This window comes from Choristoneura fumiferana, chromosome 13 (assembly GCF_025370935.1).
Source record: "Choristoneura fumiferana chromosome 13, NRCan_CFum_1, whole genome shotgun sequence".
Classification (NCBI taxonomy): domain Eukaryota; kingdom Metazoa; phylum Arthropoda; class Insecta; order Lepidoptera; family Tortricidae; genus Choristoneura; species Choristoneura fumiferana.
Genome location: NC_133484.1, coordinates 13,582,925 through 13,603,137, shown reverse-complemented (window position 1 = coordinate 13,603,137; position 20,213 = coordinate 13,582,925). Strand labels below are relative to the sequence as shown.

At 37.3% G+C, this 20,213-nt stretch overlaps 1 long non-coding RNA gene across 1 annotated transcript in view; it reads left to right on the top strand.

Moving 5' to 3' along the window:
- Nucleotides 1–2,858: 2,858 nt before the first annotated feature.
- LOC141434096 (uncharacterized) overlaps nt 2,859–20,213 on the top strand; it is a 31,988-nt gene continuing 14,633 nt past the window's right edge. The window contains exon 1 of the long non-coding RNA XR_012452012.1: nt 2,859–2,946. This is a non-coding gene — a long non-coding RNA (uncharacterized lncRNA). The remainder of the gene's footprint in view (nt 2,947–20,213) is intronic.

Here is a 20,213-nt window from a genome sequence, read left to right as displayed (position 1 = left end):
CCTTCATTGTTAAGTACTATACCAATAACGTCAAAAACAGCTACGTCTGTGTGAAAGACACGAGGTTTTCACCAGGGTCTATCCATCAAATTTATTCCTTATGTATTTGGAAGCGTTTTGCTAAGAGGGCTCTATAAGAAAAAAAATGTAGCACCTATGTATGTAATCTGCCTTGCACGTACCTACGGCTATGGAGTAGTGGTCCTAGTTCATAGATATGGATATGAACCTCTTTAAAATAACGCTTGTACCGACCAAGAAATTATTTACCTGCAACTAAAAAAAATATATTAGCAGGACTAGCTTATGCCCGCGGCTCCGCCCGCGTGGTATTCGGTTATAGCTTGCTGTTCCCTCGGAACTGTACATTTTTCCGGATAAAAAGTAGCCTATGGCACTCTCGGGCCCATAAACTATCTCTATACCAAAAATCACGTCGATCCGTCGCTCCGTTACGGCGTGAAAGACGGACAAACACACAAACACACTTTCGCATTTATAATAGTTTATGATCAGTGAACTGCTTTTATTTGTACATTACCATTATTAACATTATTACTCATAATACTCTTATAGTTTAATCTCCGTACCTAATTATTGACGAATCTCTGACTCAACCTCGATGAATTTTAGGAAATTGGAATATGGTTAAGTATTCGAATTTCATAAATTTCATACACGGGATTGAATCAGAATCCCGTTGATATCAGACAAGTAAATTTAAAAATAATTAATTTATTGAATCAGGCGTTACTTTGCGGAGGTCCATATCAATGAACTAAAATAATTTCCTTGCTCACCCGCAACCTTACGATAGCTAAGCTATGCGTGTTCATGCAGTTCCTCCACCTCCACACTGTAAGAACACACACAAATCACACAAACCCATCTATCACCATCACCACTGACGCGTTTCGAACTCAACCAGAGCTCATCTTCAGAGTGACACAACCGTACACCATGCTACCAGTTATATTAGTGTGCATATTTTGCATAAGCTTAGCTATCGTAAGGTCGCGGGTGAGCAAGGAAATTATTTTAGTTCATTAAAAATAATTGTTTTCTTTAATCAACTGTGGCTGAATTTAGTTAACCAGTAAATTTTAATCTTTTAAGAATGAAATACAGTTGACTCTGATTTATTTTCGAATGTATCTGTAAATCCATCCATCAGTCTCGGCGAACAGCTAGCGGGTCACCTGATGATAAGTATCCTAAGCACCACCATTTGTGAGTACCAGCAAACTCAACTGCTTATTTGAATCCGTTTCTTCCAAAAATCTGTCGGTGTAGAGGTACCTACATCTGTTAAAAACAATTTTTATACTGTTAAAAAAAACAGTTTAGTATTGGGTTCAACTTTTTAGCTCCATATTTGCTTTCATATTTAACGCAATGCATCTTTGCTTGTTTGCACAGGCACCCTTAGCTTGTCAACGTATTACCCACCTCAATGATTTACCTTTCGACGTCTACTTCAGTGTCTCCCTTTCGCTCACGTCATTAGACAGGGATGGAAGAGAAAGCATGGATAAGAATAGTCGTTGTTTCGACGGAGTATTCATGTTATACGATCTGTTATTGAACAAATTTACTAAGTGTCACGCCTTGATTAAGATCTTGAGAGCATTAGATGATGAGTTAGGACTAAGAAATGTAGGGAAAGTTTAGCTACCCACATTTTTTCTAATAATAATGTTAACGAAGTAAAAAAATCAGCCAAGTTCAAGACGGACTTGTGCTTTTAGCTTCAGTACAAATAAAAAAAAAAAATTGTTAAAAATTTACAGTGGTAGTACGTTTCGCATTAGGTATTTATATAAAAAAGTGCAAGTCGAGCCACGCGCAGTTTCCGCACTACGAGCATTAAACTACATACCTAGTGCCATCCACGAAGTACGAAGACGCGTGATTTTGATAAAATTAGACATTAAAGACATTGTAAACCACGGCATGCGTCATCGCGAATGACTCTACCTATACCTACTGCATTTGTATGAAACTACACTCTCAATAGTTATATATTTTTATTGCACGATAGAGATCTTAGGTCTCGTATCTGAGAATGGAGCATTCAAAAACAGACAGGCAGGCAGACAGGCGGACAATGAAGTGATCCTATAAGGATACCCTTCCTTTTGAGATACGTAATCGTAAAAATGCACCTTGTTACTTATGCGCTTATCGTTATCGCACCAATACCTACACATTCCCTAAACTAAATATTATGTAGAATGGAGTGATTGCTGTTTATATTATTCAGCTAGGTATTGTTCACCCGGACTTAAATATTTTACGGCCTTTCTTAGGCCACATTTGTCTTTACTTACAGCAGTTTGTTGCAGCAGTTAATTTAAACGGTAAGACGTTGGAATGTCATAGAATTCTTAGCCTAGCCAATCTACCGGCCAACATTGAAACTTATTGTGACTCATTTGTTTTATTACTTTTTTGCGCAAAATTAAAAAATAAGACACGATCCTGGCCAGCGGGAAACTTGTGATCGTATTTTTTTTATTTAACGAAACAGCTGCAAATAATCCGAGGACATTGGGATTGCAACCGTTACTCCAATAAATTTACTGCTTTTGGACAAAGACTACCCGAACGGACCCTAGGAGTGCCGTCAAAGCGATGATAAATTGCCGTTTGCTCAAAGGGGACCTTTTTTGTTCTCGGCGTAATGGTTTCACTTTAATCGACACCAGTGAGACCACATATATAGATCCCGGTTAGTGCGTGAAGGACAAAATACAAAACAGTATCTTCCCGCCGAAGTGATTCAGGCGTTTGAGGCATTGCTTTTGGTTATTCACTGTCTGGTTGTTGGGAGCTTTCGTTGTGTGTTATGCTTTTACGATTTTTGACAGAATTTTGCAAGTTGTTCTGTGTTACCAATTTGTGGATATCAAAAGTGTTTCCTGGATACCTACGTAAAAATAAAAGGTAAATTTTAGTTTTTTTCCCTCCAATTATTTATCCGTTTATTTACACGATTTTCTCTTTGGTCTTGCCATTTAGACCGCCGTGTCGTTATTTGGCCAAATTTCTGCATAAAATTGAAATTGATGCCATCTAGTCGTACGCTAATACTCTGAATAGGGTACTTTCGGATGGTTTGGTTAGTAACACTGAAACCTTAGTAAGTAACGAAGGCTTCAGCGCTGGCTGAAAATAATAGAACGCGGTAGATGGCGTTGGTAAGCAAAGCGCTAGGAGCTTTATTCAATATTTGTATAGTATCTGCAAGTTTTTTAGTTGTACCAACTACAGAAACAATGAAGTGTGTTAATTAGGTATCTTTTTTACTTATCAATAATTTAACTCACGACCACTAATTACGGCAGGTCCGCTTTGACCGAATCATAAACCTTGTGTTGCTTATTTCAACTAAAAAATAACGAAAAATCGTATCGTATAAGCAAACACTGCAGTTTGGAAATTTTGGTGGCTATTATCAACTACCACGGACTACCATGCTAAGATTAGACAAGTTGAGCGCCATCTATTGTTGACAAGCAGAATCTTTTAGTGCACTTATGGACGTATTTTGATGTAAGATACCCAAGGGGTCCACGGCGACTGCGAATAGAATAATTATTTGATACCATATTATTTTTGTGTACGTTTTCCTGTGAAAGTAACAGTGAAAGTATATACGTGCTTAAATCCTTACCTACTACTATGAAACCAATCCTAATCAAACGTTAATGCAATCAGTAGCGAATATACTGCGCGCTGCTCGTGTCTCCAATTTGTGCCCATCTTCCCAAGCTGACACTGGCTTCTAGCTTCTACTATCGTTGTTCAATCAAACCAGTTAACGCATTATCCATAGCTTAATAACAAAATACGGTGCAAACAAATTATGCAACCGAAAATAGATAGGAATTAATGGTCGACAATTTGACATCTGTGAGCCGTGATACTATTTATTATAATATAGCAGCTAGCTTTTGCCCGCGACTTAGGATAATTTTTGCGGGAATTCTATAGATAGCTACACTATACCTGATTGAATTGAACCAATATTGGCATCTTATATCTTGGGAAATAGCAAAAATCCCGCGGGATGACTTTAACTCAAATAGTTATTTTTCGCCTAAGAGCATTGGCCACATAATTTTTACATTGCCTAAAATATAACACCTTAACTGAGTAACAAAAAAATTGTCTACGTAATATGAGTATTCAAATTAGGTACTTTATTTCGCATGTGGTGTATAATACTTTTACATATTTTGTCTCACATATTTTTCCTGACTTTAGCAAGCAAAATTTTTAAAAGTATATTCATCAACCTTTAAAGAAATTTAAATAAAGAAAATTTGAAGCGTAAATTTCATACATACCTAAATACAAATAATATAATATATATATTATTATAGTGTACCTACTACTAAAAAGGAAATACGAGTATTTCGGTAGCGTTTACAGTTTCTTAGTGCTTGCTGCCTTAAATCCGCCGCTCCAAATTTCCAACTTTAACTCCACGTAAAATTCCAAACGCGACATCGCGTAGCCCAAATTAATTTCGCCGTGCAAATTTACGGTCAGCGTAACTTGCGCTCGCGGTCCCGTGCCAGAATCTGCAGCGTAACTTGTGAACGGGCGAAACTTCTCGCGATTCCCGAAAAGTATTCCCTCACTGACATCTTGAGATTGCTGCGGCGTAGGGGATAGGCGGAAGCGTTTGACGCATAGCAGGAGTACAAACGAGCTTCCATAAAATTTTCATACGGTTAGTACTTAAAAACAAAGTGGCCATTTTTGATCTTTATTGTCTATCTGTGTAGTTTTCTGTTCATAATATTAGTTAATAGGTTTATTGTAGCTACTTTTCAACTACGCTGGTATAAGAGTGACAAGTAATCAATTTATCGCAATATTTGTATTAGACGTCATAAGGCACGCTAATGGCCCCTGTACTAAACATGTTCATGTTCTACTAGTACGCAGTAGCATCAGGCGACGAGCCGTCGCGACAATACTGGTTTCTTTCTTTTTCTACGAAGGCGATGTGTCACTATGCACGGAAATATTTCATATCATTAGATATCAACCTGTGGCCTGCCGCTGTTGCCAGCATTCGGCGACGGCATCACATATAGTTAAAAAGAGATGCATATAGCAGTGACACAATTTTCAACCAGTCAAACTGGTTGTAAGTAATATTTAGCATCCGGGAACGAACAACAACTAAAAATGAAATTTATTAGTCGACTGGCTTTTACGGAGTGTAGTTCTTAGAAATAATATTAAAGGTAGATACATGGGTTTTCACATTTACGTAGGTACTACTTGGTTGAGCAAATTGATCATTTCTTGCGGCTGGATACGTGTATTTTGGGCTCTAGCCTAGAGCATCGTGAACGCATAAAAATGAAAGGTACAGACTGTGGCCTGAGTTATCACGCTATTTAGAACCACACAGCCCAATAGACGCAAGATAGCAATTGACCGCGACCTGGACGCCACGACAGCCAATGATAATTAATATTGTATGGTTTTCTCAATCACACCTATAACTCCCGCGCCACTCAAGGTCCGCCCGAATCGCTACCACCATCTTGCTCGCTAATCCTGCTGTGAAGCAGCAGTGCTTGCACTGTTGTGTTTCGGCGTGGAGAGTAAGAGAGCCGGTGAAATTACTAGCACTTGAGGTATCCCATCTTAGGCCTCTAGGTTGGCAACGCATCTGCAATACCCCTGGTGTAGCAGATGTTTATGGGCGGTGGTGATCTCTTACTATCAGGCGACCCACTTGCACTTTTGCCATCCAGTCAAAAAAAAACTTACCGGCGAACGAATCTTTGTTATTTATGTTTTATGATAATTTAGTCATAAGTAACTAATGCAAACTATTGTTCTCAAGGAAGTGATGTAATGTCTTCATGTATCTATATCTGTGATCGTCATTGTCAGCCGAAAAATATCCACTGCTGGACATAGGCCTCGCCCAAGGCTCCACTCAGACCGATTGTTCAAGAGTCTGAACATGGCTTAAAGCTCTATTTTGTCTATTTTCCTTACTCTGTGAATCATTCATTCGTTCTCGCTCTCTTACTTTTTCTCTCAACCATCAAGCACACGACGCTCTGTGAAAAATTGAGAATTAATTAATAAAACCCAGTTTTCAAGACAAAAAACTTTTAATTTATGTTCCCATGAACACCGATCTTGTGCTTTCCGCATCCACCCCAAATGTAATGTACTCGTATCATGTGTGTGTATGGAATGTAATGTGTGTATGTGCGATGTCGTCTTATATGAGAATAAATGTCTGTATCGCGGTTAACCTAAACGAGTTAAATATTTTACGACGGTTCAAAAACATCTTTGTATAGACACGAGTGGCAACGTGCGTCGCCATAGCATCTCAGTGGTAAAAGTCTAGGACTGGGAAAATAGCTAGAGTTTTTTAGGTGGTAGACACAAGCGAACTTAACTAAGGCCGTTTTTTGTTTATTTTCGATGTAAAATATACTTTTGACTACTCGTACAGGCGAGATAAAAATATTTATTATGCTTTAGTGTATAAAGAAAAATCTTCGTCTAATACCTTGGGCAAGAATCAATATTCAATCGCCACGGACAAAAAAGTTTACATGTATGTTCAACATGTGCAGTGCAATAATCAAGTTTACTTCCAATGTTAACTCCATTGCCTGTGAACAAAATCGCGCAACTCTTCTAACTCGACGTACAATGTTATGCTTAGTGTTGGCATAAAAGCTTCCTTGTGTTTATATTTGTGTTGTTCTGCTTTATGTCGTGACGTTGGGAATTGTTCTAATGTGCTCTTATATTTAATGTCCCTGAACTAAGTCCCGTGGTTCACAATTTGTTTCGAGCATGTAAGTTAAAGTTGCCGTTACAATTTGTCTAGGCGAAGTTTAGATGCATTTAAACCGGATGCTATTGTTGCATGTTTAATGCAATCCCACTGATATTCTAATTGTGTAAGTTTGTATTTCAGTTTGTTTGTTTGTTTCCTTTTCAAGTCTAACCCGCTGAACTAATTTAGATAGAATTCTGTATACAGATAGTTGGAGCCCCGGTTAAGGACATGGGATAATTTTTATCCTGGAAAATTGCATAGTTCCCGCAGGATAGCTTAAATGAATTTTACGTGGACGGAGTCGAGGGCCACAGCTAGTACTTAAAACATTGTCCACATGGCGAGCAAAATCTTCGGCTATACCTTGACAAGTTCGTGTGTGGCACTAGGAGCTTGTCGCTAGGAGCCCCTGCTGCCTTATCAAGATTTTATTTGATCATCATCATAATCATCATCAACATCTTATAGCAATCGACTGACTGTTGGACATAGGCCTCCCCCAATGAGCGCCATTGCGCCCTGTCTTCCGCTAGACGCCTTCAGCCTCTACCAGCAGCCTTTCGCAGATCGTCACTCCACCGGGCCGGAGGATGTCCTACACTACATTTGCTAAGACGCGGTCCCCACTCAAGAACTCGTTTACTCCAGTGGTTGTCGGTTGTTCGACAGATATGACCAGCCCACTGCCACTTCAACTAGCTAATTCTAGCTATGTCGATGACCTCTGTGTCGGATAGTCTTGTTGCGGATTCAGAGAAACTCCGAGCATAGCTCGTTCCATAGCTCGCTGAGCGACCTTGAACTGGTGGTGGTTTTTTTGATAAGTGTGGCAAATGCCGGATGTGACATGCTTCTACCGAGTGTCACGCATGAGCTTGTCAAGGTATAGTAATACATTGCGGGCCTCTTCTGGTCCATTACATCATAACTGATTCGGTAGCCCCACTTTGTGTCTCGTACTGCGTATTAAATATTACGAATTAGTTTGAAAAAAAAAAGAAAATAGAATCAATTGTGATTAAAAAGCGAAAGTTCGGTTCATCATCCCAGCCTATATACGTCCCACTGCTGGGCACAGGCCTCCTCTCAGAACATGAGGGCTTGGGCTATAGTTCCCACGCGGGCCCAGTGCGGATTGGGAACTTCACACGCACCATTGAATTGCTTCGCAGGTTTGTGCAGGTTTCCTCACGATGTTTTCCTTCACCGCAAAGCTCGTGGTAAATTTCAAATGTAATTCCGCACATGAATTTAGAAAAACTCAGAGGTGCGAGCCGGGGTTTGAACCCACGACCCTCTGTTTGAGAGGCGATAGGTCAAACCACTATGCCACCACGGCTTTTTTTTTTTAAAGTTCGGTTGGTGTCACAAAACCATCCTAATATTGTAATTATACCAAAATCAAACTCCACGGCATGCTGCTTGAAAGCCATTACAAAACAAATTAATGCAAAATATTCGTTAATACGGTCAAAAGCCTGTACTATAAATCTGAACGCGTCTCTAAGTTCGAAGCAAGTGACGGGCGCGAAGTTTGCGAGTTGTCTCCCCAGACGACATTGTGACGAGAAGTCTGAGCCACTTGAGGATTGGACCTTTTTAAGGTTCTACATCTCAACCGTTACATAAATAAGTAAACCTACATACATGTAAGATCATAATTCATGCAAAGTTTTGGATTCGGGTACCGATGGAAATAGACACTTTGGGTTGCTGTGTCGGGAAGTCAACATGGCACATAGGTTTAATAATGAAATAACTTTTGAATCTTAGCTAAAGTGTAGATAAAATGTATATGAATAAAGATATATTAAGAGTGTTAGCATCTTTTCGAACGTTGAACGTAATTATTTGATGTTTTTCAAGGAATTTATCAAAAGGAGTAGCCTTTTTTTACAAGAAACTGACAGTGATTGACCCCTACCTCACCTGATGTTAACTGCATAAGAGGCCAAAGGTGTATCTCATTGGTTCAGTAAAAGCCTATTCACTCTAGCCTTGAAGAGCCTTAAAAATAGATCAGAAGAAAGGTTTTTTAAATACTCAATAATGATAAGAGCTAGGATAGAAGCTGCCAAAAAAGGAAATAATTCTGATTAAATTACACATCAAAATGTACTATGTCATAATAGTTTAATTTTTAGTTTTTGGCATTGTAGTTGTATATTAAAGAGCAAATACAGCGACCGTAAAACTTACACAAATTCGACCGTGATTCAAGAAGCAATTTCACGTCGTCTATTTTAAATGGTATCGGCGAATCGAAAGGAAATGCAATTACGAGCTTTAATACTGCAGTGCCATAAATAGCACATAAGCTGCGCGCCGGCTCCCCGGCTCTTGACAATTAATGACTGGAAGCAAACGACTGTTAAAAAAATAGGCAATAGAAAACTTCGTTTTAAATCTCTAATTTAGATTAGGTAGGTAACTTAATCTTAATGCTCAGAGTTCAATATAAAGCAGCAGAAAACGAATAAATGATAAAATTTCACATACTCTGATTATTGGCATATTCAAGCACTAGCGTTTACCCGCGGCTACGCACGCGTCATCAATCAAATCATTAGATACAGCAATTTTGTTTTTATTTATAAACAAACAAATAATATATACAATAATTAACAGAAATGAATAAAAATATTACTAAAACTAACTCTAATCCTAAAAATGTATATTTCCAAATATCACCCAAGTCGCTGCTATTGGGCAGGGTGCCCATAAGGCTGGCTGCGTTTCCTCGTTGTATGGCAATGCCAATACGTTGGCCGAGGAAAGAGCCAGCCCTATGGTCGCAAGTGGAACAGGCAAGCTGGTATTTAAACATTTAAACAGTGTATGTACGAGTATGTATGTAAATACTTTGTTGTACATAAAACACAAAAATAATACAAAAAGAAAACAACAAAACAAAAGAATACAAAGGAAAAGGGGAAGTGTTTTTGCTTTGGGACCCCACGGACCAAGCGTTTCAACAACAAAAGCCGCAAACATGAAATTGTTTGCCAGATTCTCATATTTACGGCATTTTGCTGTTTAGGCCGTTGCAGCCGCCGCACCAGCCTTCAATGATGTCTTAGCAAGATGAGACAGCGCCAATGAGTCCACACATACATACCAAATTTCATGACTCTAATCCCAGCGGTTGTTATTTAAATATTTATCCCTACCCCGTGGGAGTATCAGGATAAAAAGTTTTCTTTGTTTTAATCCAGGTTATAAACTAACTTTTTGCCAAATTTTCCAGCCGTTTCAGCGTGAAGAAGTAACAAACATACTCACTCACTTACAGAGTCACTCACTCACAAACTTTCATATTTATAATATTAGTAGGATAGGATTTTAACGTGAAAAATGTGTCGGTAACAGAAAGCGTGTCGCCATGATTTAATTTATACCTTCTTTGTCGGACTTTAGCAAGGTTATATCCTAATCCTCGTTATATATAGGTAGTAGTGAAATCGCTACTTTAAACCGTAGCCACAAAAATAAAGTTACATGCCATATTTGCTAAGGACGGTTCAGTATCTACACATACAACGCCTATAACAATACAAAAGACGCAAGTCATGCCACAAGGGTTGCAAAACGGATATCAAACGCATGCGGTTAACACCTCTCCGGAAAATAAACCAGACAATAGAGACCCTTCAGTCTCTAAGCAAACTGTGGCGTAGTGTATAGGATCACGGTTTATTTTATATTAGTAATGCATTAGGCAAGGCAGATTCTGGAGTGGCTAGCTTAGGGACGAGCCCCTCAGATAATTGTCACCCGGGGGCAATGAACCGGGCGCATATGCGTAGGGACCGTACTTACTATTGTAATGGATACTTTCTATTGACTAAACAGTTTAGGTACAGTTTGAAGGTGGTGTAGATTGAATAGATTAAAATTTGAACAGGATTGGTTTCGGAATCAATACAAATCTATTTGTATGAAGGTCATGGAATCCCGAATCCTGTCCTGACTCTTTCTAACAGATTAGCTAGTGTTTAATACCCAAACAAACTCACCACTATTGTAATTGAAAGTTCTTTGTACATTCAACAATTTGTAGAGTCAGCAGTTATTGATATTTGATTTGTATTTATGTTTTAAAGGAATATGGAACGCAAAAAATTTACGTGAAATAAACTCAAAAGAAAACTGTCCTAATCGTGGCTTACTACGGGGACGTAGATAATGTTTTAAAAATTGAATGAGATTAAAAATACTGGTCAATAACCTTAACACCAACCAAATCAAACAACGACGGTGTGATGCAAAGAAATAACACATTCTAGCTCTTGGTAGGTCTATGCATTGATGGTTCCGTACGTAGGTATCTATAGTATCCAGTCTTAGCAGATCCTGAAACTACTGGATTGATTAAGTTAAAATTTGGTACACGTAATAATATGGAAGTCGATGACCCAAAGAAAAACGTGTAACATCATCCCAGCTTATATACGTCCCACTGCTGGGCACAGGCCTCCTCTCAGAACAAGAGGGCTTGGGCCATAGTTCCCACGCGGGCCCAGTGCGGATTGGGAACTTCACACACACCATTGAATTGCTTCGCATGTTTGTGCAGGTTTCCTCACGATGTTTGCCTTCACCGCAAATGTAACTCCGCACATGAATTTCGAAAAACTCAGAGGTGCGAGCCAGGGTTTGAACCCACGACCCTCTGCTTGAGAGGCGATAGGTCAAACCACTAGGCCACCACGGCTTCTACCCAAAGAAAAACGTGTAACGTAAATAAAAAATAAAAAACACCCGGAGGCTACTTCTGAGGAGTAAATAAAAAGTTTTGCAACCGATAAAGCGGTAAATAGGTACAGTCACCAGCATCAATATCTGACACAGCAAAGTGTGCATAAATATCTGACACGACTCTATTTCTAGGGTCAGTAGGACGTGTCAGATATTTCTGCATGCACCGCTGTGGCAGATATTATAATGCAGATACCTAATGAATGTACACTTTGAAAATTGGACATTTGTTGACCATTGAAAAACCCTGATAGCTATGATCAAAAGTTAATACAGCCTGTAAAATCACTTTTAGCCAGCAATAGAAATGTTGAAAAGAGTTTTTAATAATCGTAAAAAAAAGAGTATGCGCTGACCTTATTTATGGTCAGACCAGATTACTGTCGCTGACGTAAAAAATAAATTATGTCCTATAATTGGATGGTAGATTTTACGGCGTCGTAAAATTACCATGAACAACTGCAAATAGCGTTGCAAATGATTTCAGGGTACATACCTACCAATGTTCGAAACTATATAAGTATCTGTGAAATTATTACTGAAATCCATAAGTTTTGCTATTTTTGAAAGGCGAGAAGTATATACCATACGAAATCGAAACGACTCCTAAACCAATTTGAATTCGAGTGAAAGCTGATTATCAAATTGAATTGGTGACAATTGTCACTAACATAGTCTGTTATTTCTAGACTGTACATATTATAAGAGTTTTTTTGTTATTTTGTTGTGCATTATGACAATGTAACAACTTATACTACAGTCGAACTCATTTTGTGAGCAAAATTTTGAACAAAAATATCTGAACACGACTCTATTGTTAACGGCGTAGAAGCGTATCCAGATATTTTTGATCAAATTTTTGCTCACAAGTGTATGAACTCTAGCTGAAAAAAAAATTGGTAGAGTTGATAAACATTACTTCACATTTTAACTTATGGTTTAATTTGTGCAGCCATTACACTCTCACGTGCCTACCAAAAAAGCAGTACATTTATCGATTTCTGTGAGTAACAAAATAAAATTACATTTTTACAAATTGATTACATCTCAAATTTTCGAAAATTTAAAATTTAAGACCACTCGTAAGTAATATTTTGGATTCAAGTTGAACACTATCATCACTTACCGCATTTTCAAGTGATGTGGTTGCAAAAATCGGTACTTATTTATAGAGTTTCGCTGCAGTAAAATTATAATCGGTGTGATATGACACTCCACGTTATAGTGATAGTTGTAAAAGTCAATATGGCGGTTTGGTCCATATAAAGTTTTGGCATGAGTTCAGAACAGAGGCGTTAACGGACATTTGGAGCATCTGCCTGCAACGAGCGGGCTTTCTCGCCGCTGTAATATAAAACTGGGTATTTATTACGCAGAGCAAAAACAATTAAAAAAGAACATTAACTTCCAGGTAGTAATTACAATACAGTGCAAATATTTTTTATCGAATACCTACCCTGAATCTGTACGAAATAAAACAAAAAGCAGGATCGACAATAGAAGTGTTATCGGCGACACAAAATTACAAATTACAAAATTAAACAGTTCTGGTATCTAAAAAACTTAGGTACTCATCGGACACGCCTAAATAGACAGTTTTCTACAAGCAAACATGTGTCGAAACTTTGTGTCAACGATTGCCTAAGTTTCTGTGATGGGTCACATGCCTAAAAGTCTATGGTATTTAAAAACCGGTCAACACATGAGCATAAACAAGAAAGACTATTTTTTATTTACCTATACGACGTATTTGTTTATTTTAATATAAAATTGGTTTCGAAACAAAAGTGGCATAAGATGTTTAGATGCTAATGCTATCTCGATACGAGTATGCAGTAAAATATTTTATGTATTGTCAACTTCAGCAATGCGCCCGTAAAAATCAGATAAGTAAGTATAATTATGTACTGTTTACTATACACTTCATTTCACATGTTATGTATCAATAACATAATTTTGTTTCTTTCATGAATAATATTAAGTACATAATAAGACAGAAAATAACACACGTTACTCTGAATTAAGATGTGCATCGGCGATAACGGTGATACATAACATTATTGAGTAATTTTACTATGATTTAAGCCTCCTTTAAAATTTACCTCCATGTTATTGTAGCGCCGTATATTTAATACCTACCTTTCGACGGATATTTGCATACACAGAGATTATTCGTGTCCTCTCTACGCTCCACAGCTAGACATTTTGTGAGTAACAAAAAACGATTGTTCTGACAGCAATATTTTGCAGCGATAAGACGACATCTAAACGCGTAATAATTGACCCGTTGCAAAGAAATCATTCTGGCAACCACCTATATAGTGGGTGCTCGCGGGATCCAAGATCGCAAGAGCTCCTGTTATTTTTCGATGATCAATCCCTAAGCCTGTCTGCCTGCTGTGCCTGAGTATGTATATCATTGTCAGACTATACAACTCGGTAGAAACAGCTTCGAGAAAGAGGCTAATAGGCGAATACAGTTGGGCTGGGCTGCTTTCGGGAAACTTCGGTATATTTTGTCGTCAAACATTCCTCAGTGCCTAAAAACGAAAGTCTTCAACCAGTGCATCCTACCAGTTTTAACCTACGGAGCCAAAACGTGGACCTTGATTGAGGGGCTAATCTACAAATTTAAGGTCGCTCAGCGAGCTATGGAGAGAGCAATGCTAGAGGTTTCTTTGAAGGATAAAATCCGAAATCACATTATCCGACATAGAACGAAAGTCACCGACGTTGCTCAGAGAATTAGTTCGCTAAAGTGGCGCTGGGCTGGCCACGTCTGTCGCAGGATCGATGAACGGTGGAGTAGACGAGTCCTCGAATGGAGACCACGGACGGGAAATCGTAGGGCGGCCTGAGGCTCGGTTGACAGAGAGAAGAGTTAAGAGGGTCGCTGGCGGCGGATGGATGCGAGGGGCTGAAGACAGAGTGTTGTGGCGGTTGTCGGAGAGTGTTTTTTCACCTACCAGGTACAGTCACCAGCATCAATATCTGACACAACAAACCGTGCATATCTGATAATTAGTAAATGAATGCAATAAAATATCTGGAATAAAAATTGACTGAGGTTTTCAGTATATTAATGTACACTGTGTATGACGTACTTATAAAGCAATATAATGACCCAAGGGATACGATCATGAAGAAGTGTTAGATTTAGATAATTAGGATTGTAATATGTTTGTAGCTTAGCAATGTCGAAGTAGTTAGCACTCGGTCCCAAATTTACAAACGTTTATGTACACACGTATTTTCACTTTCTTTCTTATTTACCTACCTAAATATGAGATTAAAGCAGGAATATCATGCTAAGTTTGTTTAAAAGCGCTAATGAGGTTATAGTTCCTGAGCATTTAATTGGGTATCTCGTAATTAAAAGACAATAAGTTGAACTAAAATCCAATTTAATTTAAACCTAAATTTACGAACGAGGCTTGAAAATTTAGTTTTATTTTTAAAGCCTTGAATATGTACGATTCATACATGATATGTAGGTATAATAAGTGCAGCGTAAGACATTTTATTTAATTTGGAAACTTAATAAACTACTTCACTTGGCGACTACTCGTAGCTATAACAAAAAAGACATTTCGTAATATTTTAATCGATTTGATCATTATTTCTTATCACTGGTGACGACATGATCTAACAATTTAAAATTAATTGCGTTTTGGACAATACAAAGAGGTTGTTGTGTGTGTTACATCAGAATTCTAATGTTTATTATACAAAAAAATCACCTTAATTTTCTGTTCAAAGATATAAATTTTCGTAAATTTCCGAGTGTGCGGGACGCGCGCAAGAATTGTGAATTATGCTAGAGCGATGAATTAGTAAGGTGCTGGTTTGGAGCTCCGCCAGACCAATCCAGCCGGAAATAACGAAATGAAACCACTAAATGCACTAGACTCTTAATGACTGTCATTAAGGAAAAAACCAGCCACGTGCGAGTCGGACTCACGCATTGAGGGCTCCGTACCAATTTACAGTGTTAGCAGAGCCCTAACCTAACTAAAATGTGTGGTGTACTAACCAAACCCCAAGTTGGGGTCATTTTGGATAGATTACTGAAATAGACAGATCGACAAAAAAAATTAAGATTTTCAAATTTTTGTTATTGGTTGTGCCATATCCTCGAAAAAGGGACATCCCTGGCTTATGCTATAAAATGGTAATTCTGATCATTCTGAATGCCATGAGAGCTACTTTTACACCATTCAAGTTTCCAGTACAAATGCATTTTGTTTCCCCGTTAGATAATTTGTATAGAAGTACTTTTTTAATGACTGTAGCTTTTAATGCGTTGACTTAGGAGTTTGATTTTTTCACTGCTCCAAAGGACAGCAGACCTGAGTAATTGATATTAAAGTGACCTTGAGTTTCGTTTTTGCTGACTGATTACGGAATCCTAAAAACATTCAAGTGTGAGTCAGAATGCCCATTATTAAGATTCAATCGAAAAAACATGTTTAGTGGGTATGTCGATGTTTGTTAGGACCCCTCCATCTTTATTTATTTTTATTATTAGTAGCTTTAACAGTCATAGCTGTACCTCTATTAATTAACTATTCTCTATAAAAAAGTTAAGATATACAGCCCTGGGATAAGCGGACGTAGACAGCGGAACCCTAAGAGTACGTCTTAGGCCCGCGTGGGCATAACAGCTCCAGCCCCCTCATTCTGAGAGGAGGCCTGTTCCCATCAGGGAGACTTATACGAGCAAATGTCATGTTTGGGATATTATATAAATTTCAAAGACCTGTAAGGGCTGTATCTGTGGATAAAATAAGAAGTATATCTACTAATTACTCGTAATTTCCGACAGTTAAACACTTTATCATCATCAATTGGGTAGTTTCCTGGGTAAAAATATACTATTTTATTATCATGACCAGTTTTATCATCATAAAATATTTGACACGTATTTTTTCTTTTGTTAATCAAAAAAAAAAATTACAAAGATGAAGCGCATCAAAGTTAGGAAGTGGGGGCCGTGACGACACGTGGAACTTTAACGGACTATAATCTTCATTTTTTTTAATTGACAAAAGAAAAAAATATTTGTCCAATATTTTCTGATAGGCAAGAAATCTAAATAACGGATTAATTAGTTTTTTTTTTAGAAAATTAGCCCATTTATGTTTATTTACGTTCCATAACGCGAAAGATATTGACACATTCCAATACCTTGACAAGCGTTTACATTGACCCTCCCGAAAGGCTGACACGGTGTCAAAACGACGCGACCCGCGGGACACCGTTACCGTTTTTAATGTCGACGCTGCTAGTGTTGAGCTAATGAATCGATATCGCTATCTAATTGATAGTCGATAACGTTTATTTTTTTTTAGCCGTTTGAATGTATTACCTCCATATTCATTATCATTATTCTATTTAGTTCCCTCTAATCAGGGACATAGAGCGCTCAGCATATTTTTCTATTTGTCCTCCAGTTCGTGTCAGTATGCACGGGATTGGATCTCCCTCTCATTCGTGCCATTTTGCATAGGAATTATTCCAAAATTTATTTATTATTACCTCATCTACGGCCTACTTATTAGACGACCGGATAACCTGGTATTTATAAAACCTGATTAAGCTTCAGCTTGAGGTACTGGGTTCGATCCCTGATCATGGCAGATATTTTTATAAAACACGCATGTAATATTTGTTTTCAAGTCTAGAGTGTTTAATATGTGTACATACATATAAGCATGTATTTATCTTGGGCCAGCTCTTGCCAGCCTTTGACCCCGAGATCCAAAAGGTCTCTCTAGACCTTGTGTCTCCAACGGTACCTGGAACGACCAACGGGTTTTCCTAGTCCACTAAAATTAGCTAAATTATTAGTAGTGTTGAAAAAGTAACTGTTAAAAATAACTTTCTAATGATCAAAGAATACTATTAATTCGTTCATAAAATCGTATCCATTAATTTCGAAACGTATTTAATGAATGAGGGAAATGTGATACCCAACGATTTCAAATGTTTTAAGTTTTTAAACGGCAGAGACAGTTAAGTTGACAAAATTAGCTTAAACTAGGAAAGTTATGTAAACGTTTGTTAGCAATTTTTCAATAAACAACCTGACAGATATTTTTATGACATACTCGTAAACAGGTTTAAATTATTGGTCAGTAATTTGAACGGTTCAGTTTACCTAAGAAAACTTAATGCGTAAAAGATAAGTAAGACTTTCTTGACACTTACCCAATGATATATAATAGATACATTATTTTTCTGTATTTTTATATATTATTACAAAAATATATAAATACATACAATCAATACATAGCCAAAAAAAACTATTCAGTAGAAAATAGAATTTATAGCGTTTATTGACTAATCTATGTAACTGTCTCTCTTACGACACCCACGGGAAGAGATGTCTCTGTCCTATTTTTTAAAACCGGGCACAGCACAGACTCGGTTAAGTATGTCTATACCTATTCGTTATTATGAATGGCAGGATATTCATAATACCGTCTCTGTTTAATTGAAGTTTCAGTTCAGTAAGTCGGGCACGATACTGTCTTATTAGACATCGACAGTTAAATGGTTAAATTCTAAAATCGATAAGAATTTCTCATTCCATGCAAGCACACCCCTAATACTGTGAAACAGTAATTTATTGAAGCGTGCGAGTATGGAGTAGAATAAATTGACAGCTATATCACTTTATTTTACCGAAGCATATTTTAATAAAACCGAGTAAACTACGGTACTTTTGCGAGGAAACGAGTTTAGACGACGTACTTGACGCGCATTAACTAACGCCCGCACAATATACCCCGCATAATTTTTAACATAGGGTGTCAAACGAGCAATTGAATTACTGGATGGTGAGCGACCTATGGACATCGGCAATACCAGAGATTGCGTTTGCGTTGCTAGGCTGAATAATTCACAACTTAATGTGCCCGGTAATTACTTATTGTACCTATTGTCGGTATCATCAATAATTGTGCTGCCATGCAGCAGCGCCTGCGCTGCTGTGGCCGGCAAAGAAAGCAAGACAACCAATGGAATTTTTGACGTATGAGGTTATGCTATCATAGCTCTCAGCTGGCATTCTGCGCAGCTGGCATCTGCATTCCTGTACGAACAACTATTTTATTATAATAATTTTTTTTCAGAAAAAAAAATACACCTCAATGAATTTTTTAAGCTATAATATTTTGCTTTAAATTCAAATGAGAACTTTCCATACAACATCAAAAAATACATCCGCATTGAGAACGGACTGCTTTTTCCTCATTGAAGTCTGATAATAAAAACTGTATTTCTAAATTCCATAATAAGTGATACATGCAGTTGATAATTGGCTCGTTTGTGCAGGTTTAAGTTAGCGTAACAAATTATTGGGCTAGCTAATTATTTATATATACAGTCAACTACAAAGATATCGATACGGTCAAAATAACAAAAATGTGTATAACATCCTTAATTTTAAGTTAATAAAGTCGTATTTTATTTTTGTAACTTTGGCCGTATCGACCTCTTTGTAGTTGACTGTACAGTCAAGCAAAGATATCGACACGGCAAAGTTGCAAAAATATGTATACACGTCTTTATGCACTTAACATTAAGGCCGTGTATACATATTTTTTCAAGTTTGACCGTGTCGATATTTGCCCTTGACTGTACAAGCAATTAAATATTGCACGTCACATTTTTTGACGTCATTCATTATTGTCCTAAGTTGTGACATACCACAGCAATAGCAATAGCAACTTCGACCGCTAAGGTGCGTCAGTATCCATTTTTATTACCACAATGAAAAAAGATCTCACAACAACTATGATCAAATTAAACACGGCACCACTCGGTATTTGTTTCTATAAAAGTTAACTTGGTGTCTCGTCTAGATTTGCTTCGATTTGAATATTTGCTTAGGTAGAGGATATTGACAAAAAAAGCAACTTGAATATAGAAAAAACCACATAGCACATTCGATAGGAGTGGCCTTTAGCTTATTTTTACATAACACTTATTCTGCCTTTTCTTAAGACAAGGTTATTGAATTAAAACTATTTAAGAATATTTAATTTAATTTATTAAGACGCAGAAATACTTAAGCGGAAGCCCTCCTGATGTAAAATGTGATGATTTGGACAGAAATTTTATTAGCTATTTGAATGTCATTCATATCTATTTTCGATATTTGTTTTCAACATAGACTTTGAATTAACTTAAAGGAATAACAATACTATACAATAGGTACAATGGCTCTTTATAGTAAGTGAACTACAAGTACTACAAATACGAGTAGTACACAGACAGAAAAATTGCCAATAAAATAATCTATGCAATATTTTAGATTATCGCGGTCATTACTAATTTTATGATTTAAATTCGGGATTTAAATCAAGGTACGCGGAAAAAAATAAAACAATTTATGATTCCCTTTTTTCATAGTATTTTTCGATCGAGTACATTTGTAATGTTAACGTAATTTAAACCATTGCTACAACATTATATGTATATTTTTACCCGATCAAAAAGAACAGGATTTAATCCTACAAGTGGAACCAAAAACTGATTGATTTACGTCCACTTGCAGGCTTTTTAATCTAGGTTTAAGTGGTCTTAAGTCCTGTCAGAAGAACAAGAA